The following is a 21,353-nucleotide window of genomic DNA, read 5'->3' on the forward strand; positions in this document are numbered from 1 at the left end:
AGTAGGGGCAGCAAGGCACGTATTGTATTGTTGCCATCGAGGATAACAAGATGGGGTTTATATCATATTGCATGAGTTTATCCCTCTACATCATGTCATCTTGCTTAAAGCGTTACTCTGTTCTTATGAACTTAATACTCTAGATGCATGCTGGATAGTGGTCGATGTGTGGAGTAATAGTAGTAGATGCAGGCAGGAGTCGGTCTACTTGTCTCGGACGTGATGCCTATATACATGATCATACCTAGATATTCTCATAACTATGCTCAATTCTGTCAATTGCTCAACAGTAATTTGTTCACCCACCGTAATACTTATGCTCTTGAGAGAAGCTACTAGTGAAACCTATGGCCCCCGGGTCTATTTTCCATCATATTAATCTCCCGACAACAAGTTATTTCTAGCGTCGTTTTTATTTCACTTTCTTTACTTTGCATCTTTATCATAAAAATACCCAAAATATCTTATCATATCTATCAGATCTCACTCTCGTAAGTGACCGTGTAGGGATTGACAACCCCTTATCGTGTTGGTTGCGAGGATTTATTTGTTTGTGTAGGTGCGAGGGACTCGCGCGTGGCCTCCTACTGGATTGATACCTTGGTTCTCAAAAACTGAGGGAAATACTTACGCTACTTTGCTGCATCACCCTTTCCTCTTCAAGGGAAAACCAACGCAGTGCTCAAGAGGTAGTAGTGTGGTGTTACAATACTACTTATAACAGAAGGTGAATCAAGTGCAGAGCTAGCTGGCAGCTCCTTACCTCCCCTCGCCTTAGAGGAAAAAATCTTAGTCTTAGCATCCTTCAGATTGTTCATAGTGATAATTTGATAATAATCCTAGGTGACTCAACAAATATAGCTATGCTCCCCGGCAACGGTGCCAGAAAAAGGTCTTGATAACCCACAAGTATAGGGGATCGCAACAGTTTTTGAGGGTAGAGTATTCAACCAAATTTATCGATTCGACACAAGGGGAGCCAAAGAATATTTGCAAATATTAGCAGTTGAGTTGTCAATTCAACCACACATGGAGATTAATTGTCTGCAATAAAGTGATCAGTAGCAAAGTAGTATGATAGTTTTGATAGTAGTAGCAACAGCAATAGTAACAGCAACAGTGCTAGCAATGATTTTGTAGCAAGTGTTACAGTAACAATAGCAGTAGTAACTTAGCAGGAACAATCTGAGAGAAATTCGTAGGCATTGGATCGGTGAATTCGTTGGATGATATTCATCACATAACAGTCATAACCTAGGGTGATACGGCACTAGCTCCAGTTCATAAATATAATGTAGGCATGTATTCCGTAAATAGTCATACGTGCTTATGGAAAGAACTTGCATGACATCTTTTGTCCTACCCTCCCGTGGCAGCGGGGTCCTATTGGAAACTAAGGGATATTAAGGCCTCCTTTTAATAGAGAACCGGAACAAAGCATTAACACGTAGTGAATACATGAACTCCTCAAACTACGGTCATCACCGGAAAGTATCTCGACTTCTGTCACTTCGGGGTTTGCGGATCATAACACGTAATAGGTGACTATAACTTGCAAGATCGGATCTAGAACATAGATATAATGGTGATAACATAAATGGTTCAGATCTGAAATCATGGCACCCGGGCCCCAAGTGACAAGCATTAAGCATGGCAAAGTCATAGCAACATCAATCTCAGAACATAATGGATACTAGGGATCAAGCCCTAACAAAACTAACTCGATTACATGATGAATCTCATCCAACTCCTCACCGACCAGCGAGCCTATGAAGTAATTACTCACTCCCGGTGGGGAGCATCATGGAATTGGCGATGGAGAAGGGTTGGTGATGACGAAGATTGAATATCTCCCTCTCCGGAGCCCCAAACGGACTCCAGATCTGGCCTCCCGATGAAGAACAGGAGGTGGTGGCGGCTCTGTCTCGTGAAAAGCGATAATTATTTCTCCTTGATTTTTTCTCCAAAAATGTGATTTTATAGTATCAGGGTTGAGGTCCGTGGGGCGACCAGGTGGGGACAACCCACCTGGGCGCGCCCTGGTGGGTTGTGCCCACCCAGGTGCCCCCCTCCAGAGGTTCTTGGTTCCAGAAATTCTCTTTTATTGTATAAAAATACCTCATAAAGCTTCGTTCCAATCCGAGAACTTTTATTTCTGCACAAAAACAACACCATGGTAGTTCTGCTGAAAACAACGTCAGTCTGGGTTAGTTTCATTCAAATCATGCAAATTAGAGTCCAAAACAAGAGGAAAAGCGTTAGGAAAAGTAGATACAACGGAGACGTATCATAGACAACATCTAACTCTTGGAGAATGTGCAAGGTCCCCGGGGATATTCCTTCTATACGCCATGGGCCTCTTGAAGATGGCCTATTGGTGAACCGCCATGGGGGGTCCTCGGCCCGGCCCACCTAGCCGGGAGACGACATGGTGAGTGACCCCTAGTCTGGGACACCATCAGTAGCCCCTGAACCAGTCCTCAAGTCCGGGACGCTCCTCGGATCATCTAAACTGCTCTTCGTCTTTAGTCGTGGGTCTTGAAAGCTGGTTCAACAAATCTTCCCATCTTCAACCCGTGGATCATGGAAGCTTCATCTAGAATGTTTCCATGTCGGGCATCCAAGGAGCCCCTTTTAGGACCCCATTGACCTTCATCAGATGCCTTGTGCCACACCTTGGGTTGCAGTTTTCCCGTGCAACAGTGCCTTAGCCTTGAAGAGTTCCTGCGCTTGGATCAAGGCGAAGCTACGGTCTTGTTCTGGCAACACTGACCGGCTATATCATTCTCTCCACGCAATAGTGGTGTGCTGTCATTTTTCGGTCATCATAACTGGTGAGTGATATGTCTCCAACGTATCTATAATTTTTTATTGTTAAATGCTATTATGTTATCATTTTTATATAGTTTTTATTTTATTTTTCTACACTAACCTATTAATTTAATGCCCAATGCCAAAAAAATTCTTTTTGTTTGTTTTTGGTTTTGCATGAAATCCATACATAGGAAGGTCCAAACACGACAAAACTTTTTGAAAAAATTTCTGTATAATAAGAGACTCTAGAAGCTTTGGAAGAGGTCAGGGGACCCATAAGGCAGCCACATGGACTCTGTAAGAGGTCAAGGGGACCCCCTAAGCCTTCGTTTGACCTAATTCCAGGCCTATAAATACCCCAATATTTCGTAACCTTCATAGGCGAACCCAAAAGAATGTTATCACGCAGCAAGCCTCTATTTCGAAACGATCCCATCTGGAGCCATGTTTCGGTGCTCTGTCGGAGGGGAAGCTCTACTGGTTTGATAAACCTTGGTTCTTAACCGAGGAAAACTTTACTACTATCTATTTCACCCTTCCTCTTTATGGAAACCCAAAGACTCCTGCGGGAGTAGCAGCTACTACCTCCGTCCTGGTTTATTGGTCTTCTTCGTATTTTTGCCAAAATTTGACCTATATTTAATTGACAAAATGTTAATGCATGTAATAAAAAATTAGATCATTGGATTTTTACTTGAACATAGTTTCCAATGACACTATTTTTTGTGACATGCATTAACATTTTGTTAATTAAATCCATGACCAAAATTTGGCACTAAATACTAAGGGGACCAATAAACCAGGACAGATGTAGTACCCTATTACATGATCCCTTTACATTGTTCTAACTCACATGCTGGAGACATCTAGTTATGCTCAAAGATTCTTTCGTCATTGAGGACCAAGCAGCACTCAAAACATCCTTTCTTTGCAGTTCTCGAGTAAGTTCTCATGATCTAAAGTAGCCGGTGTTCATATTTGACAATGGCATTAAAGTTTGTACAAATTCGCGATGTATTAATGATCAATGATCTAAGATTAGAGAGTGGAAATAAGGAGATACACAAGCAGCTCGAAGAGAACCACCTGTTGGTAGGATTGTAAAGTGAGGAGGGTATAACTTCAGTCACCAAAGTACAAACTATGTTGCATTGCTGCTCATATTTAAATATATGTGCGTTCAAAAAGAATCTAATGAAATTTAGAATTTACCTTTTATCTCTTGACTCTTTTAGTGGCGGCACGTGATTATGTTTTGTACAGAGGGTGACACCCGTGAACTTTGATGCAAACAACCTCAATATATTATTGCAAAACTTACAATTATCCAAATAGTCTCAAAAGAAAAATAAAAGGCAAGAAGGAGAAAAGACTAGATGGGAGTATGTCATAGACTATCAAACAAATTGATTGAACCAATCCCAAGTGAGCATCTTCCATAGGCTGCACCTAGAGACTGTTGACAGATGTCTTGGTCTCCTCTCTCTTTTCTGCGGCAAATGGATTGGATTGGTTCACTAGTCAAAACAAAAAATACTATGCCCTCTAATTCATGTTAATTGTCGTTGATTTAGTACAATCAAAGGGAGTGCTATGAATATATTTGGTATTTAGAGATTTTCCGGTATTAGATAGAAATTGTTTCTAATTTATCTCTAGGAGGTGTCTTGCCTTTCAAGTCATGTACTCAATATATACTCGCACTGGAGGCTCAATAATACATCCAATGCATTACGTCAAATCTTCTCTATACCTCCTACATGGTACCAGACTAACCCCGATCCAAAACCCAAGCAGCCGCCGCTTCCTCGCCGCATCGCCCCCGGGGCGGTCGATCTCCATGAGTGCCACCGGGGGCCGCGCCGTCCTTACCTAGGGCTCGTCTGCCGATCCAGTTGATCGGCTTCCCTGTAGTGTCTTTCTCCCGATCCTTTGATCCGGGTTTTTCTCTCTCACCGGTCGCATTGATCAGCGTTTCTTTTTGGTTTTCCGATCTAAGATCGGTTTGCATCGCCCGCCGCCGTCATCGACCAACTCCCGCCTCTACTATGACCCCCTTGCGACCACTTGGTCTCTTCTCTGGCGTGTTCCCAGGCCTGGCAAGCCTGGAGCGGCGCATCGTCAACATCGACTTTGTCCGTATACGCATGCCTGGTGCTGGCAACACTGATGTGTGGCTTCGTCCATGATGTGTCCCCGGGCTTGTCAAACCCGGTGCGACGCCTCATCAACAACGTCATCTTCCCGGCGCACCACTACCTCGACACCACTGCGCTCATGACTAACTCGACGCCTCCTTACGCCTGCGGCTCTACGACGACTTCGTTGACACCGGCCACCCAGATTCGACATCGACCACGACGTTCTTTGCACGGCTACCTCGACCATGGCTACACCAACCCATGCTCTCGGCTACCTCAAGAATGACACAATGGTCTATCACATCGCCAGCCCGTCGACTACTATTCTCTCCAGTTTGACCATTCGTGACACTCCTCTTGTTCGCAACCCTACTGCTACGAGTGCGAGAGGATGCTAGGAATATATTTGGTATTTAGAGATTGTCCGGGATTAGATAGGAATTGTTTCCATCTTATCTGTAGGAGGCGTTTTTCCCTCTATTGGTGTGAAATCCGGCAGACCTAGGGTTAGGGGGCCCCGAGCTGTGGATCTCAGATCATTGGTAACAGGAACAAGGGAGACAATGTTTACCCAGGTTCGGGCCCTCTTGATGGAGGTCAACCCCTACATCCCACTCTTGTTTATATTGATGGAGATGTATCAAGTAAGATTTGATCTACCTCGAGATCGTGAGTTGTGTTCTACCTCTAGGGCTAGGTGAATGTAATTGTGATTCGGTCCCCTCTACGGGCTAAACCCCTTGGCTTATATACAAGCCAGGTAGGGCATCTAGGGTTACATGGTAGGTATCGTGAGGATCGCATGGAGGTAGCAGGGGATATCTTGGAGTATACGTCAAGTCTTCCGCAGAGGGAGTCTTGATCACGCCTAGCCTCACATCTTCTGGATTCCATCAATGAAGAGAACGAGGGCCAATCAGCCCATCCGAGGACTATGGGTCGGATAGGTTAGTACCCCCGTATCCGGGACACCGTCATCCTCTAATTCATGTACTAAATATATTCTTACGCTCGAGGCTCAATAATACATCCAACGCATTACGCCAAACCCTCTCTATTTGTAGCGACCCGACCCAATACAGTCAAGTCTCTGTGCTTTCTGAGGGGGTTTGGGTGGGGCGTTCAAGGCGAAAACGAGAGGGGGAGGCAAGGGCTTTATATGGGACGTGGCTTTCGGCAGGGGCGGCCACAATGTGGCAGGGTGCGGCGGCGCCGCCGCCGGTTAGGTGGGAAGGAGATCGCGGAAGGAGGAAGGTGAGCATGTGAATCGTGGGAGCGGTTGGTGCAGGACCCAACGTCGGCGAAAGAGGGGGAAACGGATCGGTTAGCCGATTCGATTGAGATACGGCGTCGGTTGCGCGGGCGAGTGGGCTGGCTGGTCTATTGGGTTGAGGCCAAAAACAAACAGTGGCCTTTTATCTTTTTGAAATAAGACAGAGAAGAAAAGGAAATAAAAGAAAAGGAAAAATGAAATATGCCATAGGCATATAATATATCAAAAATTTCAGAAACAAATTCCTAAAACATGAACTACTTTTCAAACAAATAAAATCCACATAAATTCGAATAATGTAAACAGTGCTACTGTTGCATTAAAAAATCAATTAAAATTATCTTAAAATACCAAAATGGTTTCAAATTGATATTTCTCCATTTTTTCTATTAAAGGGAATCATTTTAGCCTAATTTCATATATTTTATTTTTGGAGAAAAATAATTTGAATAAAAACCGAATAACTCATAATTGGGTTTGGATTTGAATTTCCAACCATTTTCAAATATTTTCTGTTCTCCCTTGGCCAAATATATTTCAAATGTCCTCTGAATTTTGAAGTGCCATATTACTTCTCTCATTTTAAATAACTTTCAGAGGATTTGAAATTTGGAAATTCAAATAACTTCAAAATGGAAGTGAGTTTCAAATAACTTCAAAGTGACTTTCAAAATGGTTTCTTTGAAACTTACAACTCTCTTTCTTAAAATTGGAAGAAGTCATTTTATCTTCCCTCATGAAACTCATTGAGTTGCATAAAGTTTCTGAATTTGAAATATTTCCAAATGGAATTCAAATCCCTTTTTCATTTCTTTAAATGGAAGAAGTCATATCATCTTCACTCTAGGTTTTTGTGATGAAATGAATTTAATTCATGGAACTAAATGCAAAGATGAAAGTTTGGGAAAGTCCTTTTTTCCCTCTCATTCAACTTTCAAAAAGTTTCAAATTCCACTCAATTTCACATAGTCAATGACGCAAAAATCGAACAAACACTCCTAATTATTTATTTAATATAACATTCCAAAATTTAGAATTTTGGGATGTTACACTATTCCTCCAACAGGGAGCAACTAATTTGTGTGGTGTCATTAAAATGGCAAAGATATGCAACCTGAAATTTTGTTGACTTGCAACATGCTTCTTCCTCTGTAAGGGCATCTCCAACGCTGACCCGCAAACCAGACATCGCATCCGTCTGTGAAAAGGGGGACTAGTCCGCAGACACAAATGCGGGAGCCGACCATCCAATGCTACCTGCAAACATTTCAAACATGATTTAAACAAACCGGGTGAAATTTAAACAAACACGTATGATTCCATTCAAGTCCGGACATAATTTACAAAAAAAGATCGATATTTCGATCGTTTAATTAAAAATTTGAAGAAAAACCCTATGCGAACCGCCCTGCCACGCCGCACCGCTATCGTCATCCGTGTCCGGCCGCTGCATGTGCTCGCGGCGGAGCCGCTCCACCTTCTCTTGCGGGGTGCGGAGGGCCGCCACGTGCTCCTCCTTGACCCACCAGAGTGGTAATGTCGGCTCCCGCTTGACACAGTAGCGTGGCGGGGAGGGCTACTCCTCCTTGACAGAACGCGCTGACGATGGTGGTGTGGGGCCCATCTGACGAATCGAACACTCATGATCTCCATCTGAAGGACGAATTCTTCGTCCGCCAACGGCGTCCGTGAGGGGGCGGGGCTGCTGCTACGACTCCTGGTCCTCTTGAGATGGCGATCTCCTCCTTGCCGGAGGAGCCGGCCACCTTGGATGCCGAGGGGCTCAGAGAGCGAGGGCGGCGGCGCCATGATCCACCCGACGACGAACTATCACCGCCTCCTCCTGTCGGCGCGGAGAACCAAGACATTGACATCGTCGCTAGAGTTAGAGAAGGGGCTGGGGGAGCAGGAGGGGCTCGGAGAGGATGAACTGCGTATGTGCATCGCCGGCGCACAACTTAAATAGCCGTGACTAGGCCATGCGAAGGGTTGGCCAGCCGCTTCAATGCGACACAACGACCGGAGTTGGTCCCTCGGGAAGCTGCGTCCGGTTGAAACGGCTCCCGAGAGGTCGTGTCGGTTCGCGCCGCCATCCCGTCCTGTCACGTCGCTCGGCATCAATGCCGGCCGCTGCATGCTCTGGGTCGACATGAATGCGGCGTGTGCATCAGACGGAAAGCGCAGGAGAGTCGGGTGGGACTTTTTGGTGCGCTAGGTTAGTCAGACGCGGGCATGGCAACGGTTCGGACGCCCCATGAAGCCCCCTGAATTGTCTCTGATTTGCGAAAAAAAATACGTTCGGACCGGCCTGCGAACCGATACAAATGCACATTGGATTGCAACACATCTAGACCGCGCGGCCGGTTACAGGTGGTTTATGGATCGGTGTTGGAGATGCCCTGATCTTAAAGAAGACGCATCATGCATTCTCGGCTAGCCTATGAACTACTTGCTCCGTTTCTAAATATAAGTCTTTTAAGAGATTCAACTAAAGATTATATACGAAGCAAAATGAATGAACCTGTACTTTAAAAGATGTCTATATACGTCCGAATGTAGTCTAATATCCAAAAAGACTTATGTTTGGGAACAGAGGGAGTAGGAAGGAAAGTCTCCCACGGAAAAAAGAAAGACTGGGAAAGGAAGTGATTACTCAAAATATTTGTGTGTAATTCATTTCAAAAGGCGCCGATGGCCTAATGGATAAGGCGTCTGACTTCTAATCAGGCGATTGTGGGTTCGAGTCCCACTGGTCCTGTTTTCAATTTTTCTATATCTGTATTCGCTTCTATTTTTCTTTTGTATATCTGTATTTTCCTGAAATCATTTTCTTGTACGTTATTTCTCTGGTGTTTTCTTCCTCTTAAAAAATGAAATCCGAAGTGAACTTTTTGCCTCGGTTGTTGTACCGTGCTGTTTGCTCTGCTGAAATGACCGGCCCCACTCCCACCACCACCGCGCCATCTTTTCCCTTGAGAAAAAGCTGGTGTTGGCAAACCCCAGTGGCAGCAAATGCCACTTCCATGGATACAGTTTCAGCCACAAGGACGGCCTAGCCAGTTACCGTATTCGTGTTTGTCCCACGCAAAAATGGCAACCTGTCCTCCCTCTCATCAGTCTCATCGATCAGCCCAGCCTCACGAGCTAGCGATGGTCTACCAACGACGTGTCGAGACTTGGGACTGGGAGGCACCACCACGTCCCACCAGCGTCACTAATGCCAAAGTTTCTACAGTGAACATCACACCTTCTGCACCGTGTTACCATGCAAACTTTCTGTAACTTGACTATTAAAGCAAGTATTCCTTCACAAGAGCAAATTGCTGATTTATCATTGTATAGCTACCTTTTTGTTAGGGTTTATTTATAACCATTTGCACGTCGCCACCGCAAGGGTAGAGCATAAACAAATAGGCTATCCATAAACACAACAAAGAACCCGAATGATATTCTATCTTGAAACAGCTAGGAGGAAATGAGGAATACGACACGAGATGTCCAAGGCAAAATTTGCAACTAAGCATGTTAAGAGCACATCATTGCCGCCAAGAGCTCACAGGTGTGTCAGCCCTCACGCTCTAGCAGTGATTGTTGAATCCTTATGGGTGGTGGTGTTCTCTGCTCAAAACCCATTGGGCTTGCTCCCGGCCTTTGAAGATTTCTGCTGCTGCTCATGGTTGAATGCAGCATCCAGCGCCTGGACCATGAGCAGCAGCAGAAATCTTCAAAGGCCGGGAGCAAGCCCAATGGGTTTTGAGCAGAGAACACCACCACCCATAAGGATTCAACAATCACTGCTAGAGCGTGAGGGCTGACACACCTGTGAGCTCTTGGCGGCAATGATGTGCTCTTGAACTGGAGGCTTTGATTTTGCTGTGTATTTTTATTTAACGTGGAACATAATAACATGCTTAGTTGCAAATTTTGCCTTGGACATCTCGTGTCGTATTCCTCATTTCCTCCTAGCTGTTTCAAGATAGAATATCATTCGGGTTCTTTGTTGTGTTTATGGATAGCCTATTTGTTTATGCTCTACCCTTGCGGTGGCGACGTGCAAATGGTTATAAATAAACCCTAACGATGTAATAAGATCTTATATTATGAGACGGAGGGAGTAGTAGTATTCATGTGTTTTATGGCATCAATAGCAAGGAAGTAACCAAGGAGCACCAAAACGAGCAAATGAAAATAAAAGCATTCTATACAAATATTTGCTGTGACCCATATCCTTCTGCTTTACAAATATGGAAATGTGTCTAGCTAAATCATGACAAAGGTATTCTCAAAGCTCAGATAATTCATGGGGATTCTCAAAAGTTAAGGTAATGAACCACAACAGTAAGGAACAGTAGGAACCTGAGTCATGGGCTTTACGAGTTGAGATATTTCATGCCGTACATCAGGCTGTGCTGATTCCTTTATATCCTGCACGTACGAAGTTGCACACACGATGCATCATTTAATGCAGAAGAAACCTCACCACCAATCTTTTAGCAACAAGAAAAACAATTCCATAATGATGCATACAAATATAATCAAAGGCAATTTCGGTTATTAATTAGATTGCAGATATCAACTGTGCTGAGGAAGATTAACCTGTAACTTCTGATATATCTGTGTCATTGCATCCTTAAGCCGTTGAACCTGTGGAACAACCGGACAAGTACATAAACATCTAAGCAATAACGGTCTGGATGTTTTAATTGCTTAAGATAGCTTACCATACAGCAGTCCTACCAGGTATCTACTCCCTCCGTTCCCTAATATAAGACCTTTTAGCTTTTTCTTAATTCGTATGTATCTAGAAACATTTTAGTATGTATGTTCACTCATTTTAGTATGTATGTAGTCAATACTTTGAAATAGCTAAAAAGTCTTATACTCCCTCTGTACCTTCAGCTACTCCAGCGACATATATTTCGGTACAGAGGGAGTATTAGGGAACAGAGGGAGTAGATCATAAATTAGTGACAAAACCACAGTAAGAACATAACCATCAATGTGGGCATCCTTGACTTACTATTACGCTGTGTACACAAATACCAATACTAGACTGTATAACACAACATTAACATCTGCTATTTTACAGTGATTGGTTTGATTAACAGAACTAATGCAGTATGAGAAAAGCTAGAAACAAATTGGTCGTTAAATGCAGCTTTTTGATAGCCAAAAGTATAATAAGAAGAACCTGGTGGTGGTCAATTTCCAGTCATGAGTTCATGACAGTATGATACTGAATTCCATAATTACTGATAGCAAGGAACAGACAACCATGTTCCAACACATCAAACTCCACCACTAAAATTATTAACTGATCATTTCTACTTGCACTGTTATTAGTTATTATTCACATTTATAATATGCACTGGTATTGTTCTCATCTTGAAGCAGGAAATTATATTTCAGTGACCATTTCCATATCAAAAGTCACCCAGCCACTGAGCTGCTTTTACGAGCTTCCACCAAAATACTAATTGTGGGTTACAAAATAGTACAGATAAGATAAGAGTGACAATACACCTTATTACAAAGGACTGTGGTTGTCATTGGGTATGATGACCAAAAATGGCACAGCAACTCCTGGATAGCCGTCCAATGCTAACAAAATAGACAGTCACAATAAACTCTGTCAATACAAGATGTACAATAAGATCTCGAGTGCAGTGATAAGAAGATTTAGAATGGTCGGATAAATATACATAAATAAATAAATGAAGGTACATTGATAATTCTGGAAAATAAACATTCTAGAACAAATTGGAAGTACAATACAGCTTCTGCGTAAAAGGTAAATAGGTGCAGTATCTCACATCCATAAGTTCATCTCGTGTTCGATGAGGACGACGACCAAGGAGACTGTCTTGGGGATTCTTAAGATTAAGCCTCCATGAACGTGAAATTCCTTCACTCAATTCATTAAGAACCTAGGCCCATACCATGTAGGTAGTTAGGTTTTCCTGCTCATGCAATTTAATAGCTTAAGAATAGAGAAGCCACAGCAATACAGCATGCAAAACTTGTGTTTGTAAGGAAAACTTGGATTATTGGGATGTTGATGAATCATGAAATGACAATCCAACATTAAGAATTGGAACGAAACAAACAAAGGTAAACTAGGTTCATCTGCAAAATGGATACTGTTTCTTTTTTGGCAATGCAAAGTCGTGGACCAGGTAAGGTGTAAGTTGGTCATATGAAAAACAGTTACACAAACATCAATTTTTCTCATAGCCATACCTAAGTACCTAACACATCCCTTAGTAGAAGTGTTTGTACCCTTCAGAATGTTGGGCCTATCGTTGTCCACAGAAATGGCTGGGAACTGATTGGATAGTTCTTTGCAAATATTCTTCACTAGTTTTGGAAGAGCAAATTCTCTTCAAGTAAAATATGTACAGACACAAAGAACCACCACCTCGATTACAGAGGAAACAAGATTGAATAAGGCGCACACACATTCCAAAATCCAACTTTGACCATAAATTAGACCAACAATATTTTTTTTGTAACTTACAGCTAAAAAGAAACAATATATAATTTTTGTGACTTACAAATTATACCATTGAGAACTTCTTTCGGATACGGATTCAACGGTATAATTTTTGTCACATATAACCCACATTTGATTGGTCTTATTCATTGGAATGGAGGGAGTAAGTCAGATATATCTACAGACATGCATCTTTCAAGGAAACAGGACCTAATCCCTGAAAGTTGACTATAGAACATTGGTATCAGGTCTCAAGTAAAACTGCTTACCTTTAGAGCAACATCTGACTGAACAACCGGACAGTTCATTTTCACAGAAGATATTTGATCCATTAAATGACGGAATGCATCATCGGTGCTCAGGCTGCAGCTGCGGGCCTTTCTTCCATCGTTGCTACCTAAAGGTCTCAGAGCATTGGCTTGCTGAGAATCAAAATATTCTCGAGGATCCTATAAAGACAAGGCATGACAATCCATAACCCTGTGATATATTACTGCAGCTGATATATTATATCAAGCCATATGAACCGACAATTACCTTTATACAAAGTGGTGCATATGGGAGACTTCGTGGAGCTTGCAGATCCTCTATCTCAGTCATGCGGGCCACCTTTACCAACCTCTCATGACTAGCATCATCAGCAACAGAGCTAGGAGGTGGTTCTGCAGTTCATAACTCATCAGCCTAGTAAGGAACTAATTAGGGTGAGAAAAGATGCACCACAGCGATATAATTACTTACCCTTCTTGGACCGTGCAAGTGCTTCAGCCAGAGTCTTCGTATCAGTTGATTCAATATCTGCACAAAGATGAATAACAAATGCAATCACCTTACAGACAGAAACTATATGGTGCATTAATACAGGTTATTAATGGCCAATAAGCAAATGCTTATTGACATTCTCTGATGTGAAGGGGAAAGTACACCAGCACAGAGCAGGTACTACACTACAGCATTACAATGTGCAACCAACCAGCAGTATAGGACGGTTGATTTGTGCTATTGTTGGTGCATTCTTTTTCAGGAAAGTCTAGACAGAAAAACAGGAAGCCAGTAGAAGAAGTGTAGTCGCAGGAGAACTGTTAGGCTGTTAGCATATCAGTATTATCTCATGATAGTAATAGCATGCTTGACCAATCAACTTCAGTATACAAAAATTTAAAAGAGACAGCATGAAAACTTTTGAGTTGAGTCCAAAACTTCACCTGTTGATCTCCCTTCAAGAACAACAGCAGCATGCCGATTCAGATCCTGAGAAAGTGTTCTCCTAGCCAACTCGCTATCAATATCAGTTGTCTCTCTGCTGCCATCACGGAGAATCCCATGATCCTAGATGCCCGAAAGAATAATGATACGAAAATTCAAAATAGGACTAAGCACTGCATGAAGTTGTGATCAAAATAGCAGACAGAGTTGCTCATTATGAGAAACAAATAAACCACTCGTCTTTGTGAAGTTGTAGATAAAACAAAATAGTAGCAAGAACACAAACACACCGGAAGATGGATGTAGTCATCCCCTGCATCTGCCTCCATGTCTAATGTTGGATCAACTCGTTTTATCTGTCAAACAAGAATTGAGTCACCAAAACAGATTGAAGGAAAAATGTATTGCAAAATATGCAGGATGACAACAATAAACAGCTAGAATTATACCTTGAGCTTTGCCTCCTTGGCAAGTATATCATCATTTTTCAAAAACATGGCTAATTCCTCATCATCAGCGGCCTCAGCTTTTGCCGCTAAAGTATTTTTTGTCCTAAGTAGATACTCAGCTCTACAGTATTTTGTCCAAAAATCCTTTTCTGACAACTTTTTGGGATAGAAACGGGAGATGAAGGAAAAACAGAGTAAAATGAGAATCCAAATCCACTTTGTGCCAACAAAGATATAGTATAAACTAACTCCAACTTAAGCTCAAGCTTCCGAAAGCCTATGGTAAGGCACATAACAATAGTATATACAAGTATGCACTATCTTACCTTCTTCGGGACATAATCTAAAAATGCCCGATGCACGGCTGGCTTTTCTGCAAAAATCTGCAAAACATCAAATAATATATCATATTCATAACAACTGATTTTCAAGACTTATTCAACGTCCAATAAACAATCTCATAGTTCAGCATTTACATGGTTAATAATGTATGACAGGTAAACTAGTATTACTGAGCAGATGTAGCCCAGCTCAAGGACCAGAATAAGCCTGTTCGACCGGGTCGAGAAATGTAGTCACGATGGTGTGGCCTCATAGATGGCTGCCCATGTGAGTCAAAAGGGGCAATGTTCTTCACGACACTCATTAGGAATGTGGCCCGATGAATCCAGGTCGATGACCCTACAAATCAGATAATACATCGATAGAATCTAAATGTATTCGGAGAAGGGAATAAAGAAGAGAATGAGAAGGGAATGGGCTGTGGGACAACCCAGCCGACAGCTCCAGCAAAATCAACATAAACGGCCCACAAGGGCCATCATCTCGCTTCCCCTTCCCATTTTTAATTCCGTTCCTAGCACCACCTCTCCCTCCTAGTCCCCTGCCATCACCCTTGTTTTCTTGCATCTGATGGCAAGAACACAAAACACAAGGGGGGACAGCGATGGCGGCTGTGACAGCAACAATGAGAAAAACCAGTGGGGATCGCAAGAAAATGAGGAGACATCAACTACTAGGACTAGCTCACGCCTCTCTTCCCCTCTGCCCTTCTCCCATTGTTATTGCATGGGGTCATGACCAGCAGCTTCCTGGTGGAGAACCAGATCAAAAGAATACATGATGCTCGACCTGACATCATGGATCGCATAGTGACCTGCAATCCAAGTAACTATGGCCAGGACAGGCTTGCAAGCCGTGATAGTCTGGACAGGCCAACCCTGAGAATATTCAATGATCCAGACTAATAGATGCAAGAATGCGTTTGAGTAGCCCACTGGTCAAGGTTTTTGAACAGGTATAGCTAAACAGAGTGCAATTCACATTTTTATGCAGTATAAAAATGGCATATTTACATTTTCATGCCGTAAAATGGGCTTGACAAGGGATCATACCATTCTATATGTATGTCAAGTACTAAAAAAAAAGAAAAATAGAACAGTATCATCACAAAGAGGTACAGTTTGTAAAATACTACCCAGTGAGGATGGCGTGGAGTCTAGGGCCATGTGTCAGTAGGTGCTAATAAATAGTTGGTCAATGGAACCCATTAAACAACGGAACTGTTCAGAAATTCCATCAAGCATAGCATTACACCTTTTTTAGGTACATAACACTGCACATGACAGTTAAAAATATTGCAAATGGCAGACTAAGGCATAGCCTAGTGGTGGGAAGGGGCTGATGCCTTCCCACCCACCCAGGTTCAAGGCATGGTACTTGCAATTTGGGTTTGTTGCACCAATTATACTGTAGGGGGTTCCCTTACAGTCTTTCTGTCAAAAAAAAAAATATTGCAAATGATACTACCAGGCAGACCAGCATTTAGATGATGCATAGCTGCATTTATGATGGTTGAAGAAGTAACAAATGATGCTAGCACACAGACCTGCTTTAGATGATAATTTCATTACCAAGGTAGGAAGAATGTACCTGATAGATAATCTCAGTAGTCAGACTGAAAGTAACCTTGTTTGTCTGTGAAAGGACACACATAAATCAGAAATGAGTAAATTAAGATAATCAACATTCAGCAAAGTCAATAACTGATAGGATACAGCCATGTACAACACAAACTATCATAGTATACCACATAGGCTCGCAATGAGTATAGACCCATAGCATACCTGTCCATCAGCTGATGGCCTAACATCAGCTAGCATGGCACTTTTGAAACCTGGCTTTTGTTTTGATGCTTTGTTTGTTTCATCGTCAAGTAAATTCTGCAAAAGGACTTAATAAGTATTGGTTGCAACTGAATAAAAATATACTACAAAACAAACAGAAATCGTATCCGTGCACAGTAGTTTTTACCTTTCTTGTTGCCCAAAATTCACTCTTGGAGAATATTGCCAAGCACAAACTTCTTATGTAACTTCTGCAGTTCACTGCAAACAGAGAAGGGTTCAACGAGACAAACGAGCCAACAATACAACACAACTGTGCTTTCCTCTGGTTGGCTACAATCTGCAATCTGAAGCAAGTTTTCAAGAAACTGCTCGAGTTTTAGCAAAAGCTGCCCTACGAGGTCGCATTGATTGGTTGAAAGGCTTGAAGAATAGTCTGCAAATCTGTCTGTATCATTCTCTTAAAACAATATACGAAGATTAAATGTTCATCCCTACAGCTACGCGGATCTGTTAAACTAACAGCATGAACATGCTCCTGACATGATCTATTAATAAAATATAACCGAATGACATTACACCAACAGTAGCATTTTGACCCAAGCAAGTTCACATACGCTAGAAAATATATCTGAATGACATTCCCATACAAAAAATGGATAGGTGAAAACATTTTGGCATCTGCACTTTATTTTGGCTCTTTCAAAGTTCTACAGTTGTACATAAAAGGCATATCATTTTCAATCTACCAGCTATGCCACCAGCTTCATTATGTAATGTTGCACAGATTTGTATGCTGATGAAACAGACAAGTAAAGACCAGTTAAAATTGAAGCTCTAGTATCATCTTTGAATAAGTGAACCTACGAAAGCCAAATGCATACATCACAAGAAAAAAATCTTAGAATCAGGTAATCAATTCAAAAGCACAAGCACATAAGGGGCTCGGCAATAATTACTAAAGAGAGCAAGACAGCTTACACTGTTTTGGTTTAGTATTAAATTATTATCAATATCCCATGTTGCTGTCAGCAGAAGAAACATGCAGGATGTTTGAAATACAGATATTACCTGTCTTCTCGTAGCAATTTCATTCGCCGTTCCATTTCGGCAGAACTGAGCTGTTCTGGACCAGTTGACACAGCTGATATCTCAGGAGGTACATTTGGTCTAGCAGGCACAGTACCTTGATGTTTGCCTAAAACCCTAGCTGAAAGGACAACATCATCAGTTAGTTCTATATTTTGTTGGTAATAATTGTATAGACTAGAGGTGAAACTGAAAATCAAAATACTGAAGCAAGGACCAAAAGTAACATTAAAAATGCATAGACTCAATCTAACAAGAATAATCATTTTCAAATGATGTATTTGTTCATAATATGTATTAGAAACATTTAATGAACATTACCTACAAAGTCGCGACACAAATCACGGTTACCAACATTCTCAAACTCAAAAATATAGCCTCCCCCCTGAAAAAAGCATGGAAATCACAATCTTCTCAGTCACAGAAATAAATGTAGAGCATATGCCTATCAACCAAAACTCAACAGGATGTTTATATTTAATTAATTGATCATACCTTGTCAGAATCTTTTGAAAGATTCAATAATGCCGGTGTTGGTTTGCTACCATCTACCTTGTTGAACTTATGGCCTGAAGCACATGTAGGAAGAAGCTACAAAGTTACCATCAAGCATATTGGTAATGACCATGAAATCAATTCTCATCAACCAACATGCATGGCCTACTCTGGCACAGCTGATGAGCAGAATATGTAATCCTGGATGTATATATTATGAATATGTGATCTTTGGATGTTCGTATTCTGAATATATAATCTTGGATGTTCGTATTCTGAATATGTAATCTTGGATGTACATACTCTCCATTGTGTTAAATCATTTCAAACAAACCCACAGCAATCGCAAACCACATCTAGTAAATGCCCATCTATCAACAATTAAATAGTTCCCTAACACATCAGGACAACTAGACTAACACATCAGAACAATAACAGTACTTCAATTTTGTACAACACTCAGTGCTATGATTATAGAAACTAGCGCTGCATATGGACAAAGGATAAGTACCTTTGATGGTCCGAAAATCGACACTGAGCTTCATTAGTGAGCGTTGATCATTAGGGGTAAATGTTAACTTATCTTCACTCTGTAATTACAAGAACAAAGAAATAATATGATTTAGATCAAAGAAGCGCATTATGATCGCTTGCAAGCAGCAGTAAGAAAGGAATGAACGATTCACACCAGCTGAAACAAACAGAGATGACTATTCAAAAGTAATACCCACTAAGTCAAAGAAGCAGTGCGCTTTGCTGCATCAGCACCAAATATGAAAATACTAGGAACATCATACACAAACAATGCAATCACGAACCAAACAACTGCCTCAAGCAGATTATTTATAGCATGCGTTGAGCCCCCAATTTCATTAAGCAAACTGGGTGTTCTTACTTGAGGCACAAATTGGCTCCCACTAAAGGCAAACGAGGCACCCTTCTGCTTTAACCGCAATGCTAAATTACGGCGGATCGTACTTACTCAGGTTCACGACTAAGCCCGAAGGTTGGATGCGGTACACAAACATCAGGCACATGCACTCCTCCGATCTAAGCACCATCATCCTTCAATTTGCTCCGTTTTGCGTCCAATCAGAGACCTACTCGGGATCAATCAGTTGGGTGCCTCAACACCGATAGACCCCCTGCCGAGCAAGGAGCAACCCACGCCCCGACGACCGAGCAGTAAAAGCAACGCCGCCGCAAGCCAACCAAACAGAACCAAAACCAATAAAACCTGCCTGAATGAAGGGGGGTTTCGGATGGGAGGTGCGCATGGGGTGGGGTGGGGTGGGGGTGGGGGTGGGGGCGGAGACGGCGAGTGAGGATGGGACCCACCATGCGGAGGACGCCGCCGGTGCCGCGGTCCTTGAGCGTGGCCTTGTACTTGGCACCGATCGTCATGGTCCCCATCGCCTCCACCTCCTCGCTCTCAACGGCGCAGGGAGAGAGCGAGGCAGCTAGCTAGACAGGGGTTCCCTGTCAGGACCTAGTTACGATCTGAACGAATTCGAGCAAGTGACACCCGGCTGGTCGTCACGCCTCGCCGGCGCCGTTGTCGATGTCAAGTTCGGAGGAGGGCTTCGCGCGTGCAGTCGGAGGCTGGAGTCGTTGCAGGGGAGGAACAAGAGAAGCTGCGGAGAGCTGGGCCTCCGGCACAGGGCGGCGGCGGCGGCGGCAGAAGGAGATGCTGGTGGGAAGCGGCGGTGCGCGTCGGTCTGAGCGAGGGAGCGACGGCGAGGGGAAAAGGAGGCCGAGCCAACGTGTACGTACACGGTGGCACTAGTCCGTAAATAAGAGCACAAGGCCGTGGCTAAAAGTAGGCCGCGTTTGGTTAGACCAAACCGAACTGATCGGTTTTATAAAAAACAAATCGGTGTTTGAAATGACAAATGACAGATCCAGAACCCAATTTTTCAGAACCAGTAATTTTTCCGGTTCCGGTTAAAAACTGAACTAGACTGCGAACCAACCTGTGGTTGGATAATTAGAAAAGCTAGAGATATCTCTTGAATATGCGCATAGGAGTAAGGTGTGTGTGTTTATAAGGATGAGTGTATGCGTGTTTATGAGCGCTTGCGTATGTACTGTGTTAAAAAAAAACTAAACTAGACTGCAGGATATGTAACTAACCATGAAAAAATACAGCACTTCATCTATTTTTCATAATTTTTTCATGAGCGGTGAAAATTATGTTGCCATATGCCCACATCGGTTTTCCATGAATAAAATGACAATATAACAATAATATTGTCACCTCATCCTAGAGTTTAGCCACTTCTTTGTTTTCTTCGGTTCAAGTACCTGATGACATTGAAACTATGGCCCAAATTGGAATAGTTTAGGTACTAATTTCTTTGGTTTGAGTCTTCTTAGGCTTAATCATGTTCCTTTGATGTAGGGTGTTGGTTTCCTATAATATACAAAGAATTAACCGATGCAAGAAGCTCGGGTAGCGACTCGGCCCTACCGACAACAAGGATCACATATCGGCTGCTAAGAAGGGGGAGACTTGTGTGAGATCTTATATTAGATAAGATCAATAAGGATAATTGTTTCCGGCAGAAAACATATTCAAACATCACACAAAATTATAGACACACATAAATATTTGATGTACTATCTAAAAAAATCAGCTCCTAATTCAATTTACATTAAAAGGAACAAAAAAGACAAAATTAGATGTAAATAGTGTGAGAGTATTCACCCGAAAGTTGTCACTATTCATATTCAAATTTGTCTTCTTTTAATCTGTAAATGTATATCAAGTTTTGAGCTGGACGCGCCCCTTGAGCTTGTGGACCCCTCGAGCATCGTCTCGCGTTGATACTTTTTCCCAAAAATCACATATATTTCAAATAAATCTTCGTAAATTTTTATCGCGTTTGGACTTCGTTTGATATGGATATTCTGCGAAACAAAAAATATGCTAGTCCTAAAAAATAACTGGCGCTGAGCACTGGATCAGTATGTTAGTCCTAAAAATAATATAAAATGTTGCCAAAGTATGTGAAAGTTATAGAATATTTGTATGAAACAATCAAAAATTATAGATACGACGGAGACGTATCAATGCTCTTAGATCCTTTTTAGATAGTAGAGATATCCTTCGTGGGTGACCTTTGTCAATACCATATCCAATTCAATAGGTAACAAAAACATTCACTTTTTTGCAAGGCAACAAGGTGTTAGAAATAATGTTGAGAGGGAATTTGGAATGCTCCAGCCATTTTACAATTGTTTGGGGGCCTGCTAAACAATGAGATC

The 21,353-nt window shown here is 42.2% G+C and overlaps 1 pseudogene; it reads right to left on the bottom strand.

The window, feature by feature from the left end:
* Positions 1 to 7,122: 7,122 nt before the first annotated feature.
* Positions 7,123 to 19,869, bottom strand: LOC123164891 (general transcription and DNA repair factor IIH subunit TFB1-3-like; annotated as a pseudogene).
* Between the last annotated feature and the right edge of the window lie 1,484 nt (positions 19,870 to 21,353).

This window comes from Triticum aestivum, chromosome 7D, assembly GCF_018294505.1.
Source record: "Triticum aestivum cultivar Chinese Spring chromosome 7D, IWGSC CS RefSeq v2.1, whole genome shotgun sequence".
Classification (NCBI taxonomy): Eukaryota; Viridiplantae; Streptophyta; class Magnoliopsida; order Poales; family Poaceae; genus Triticum; species Triticum aestivum.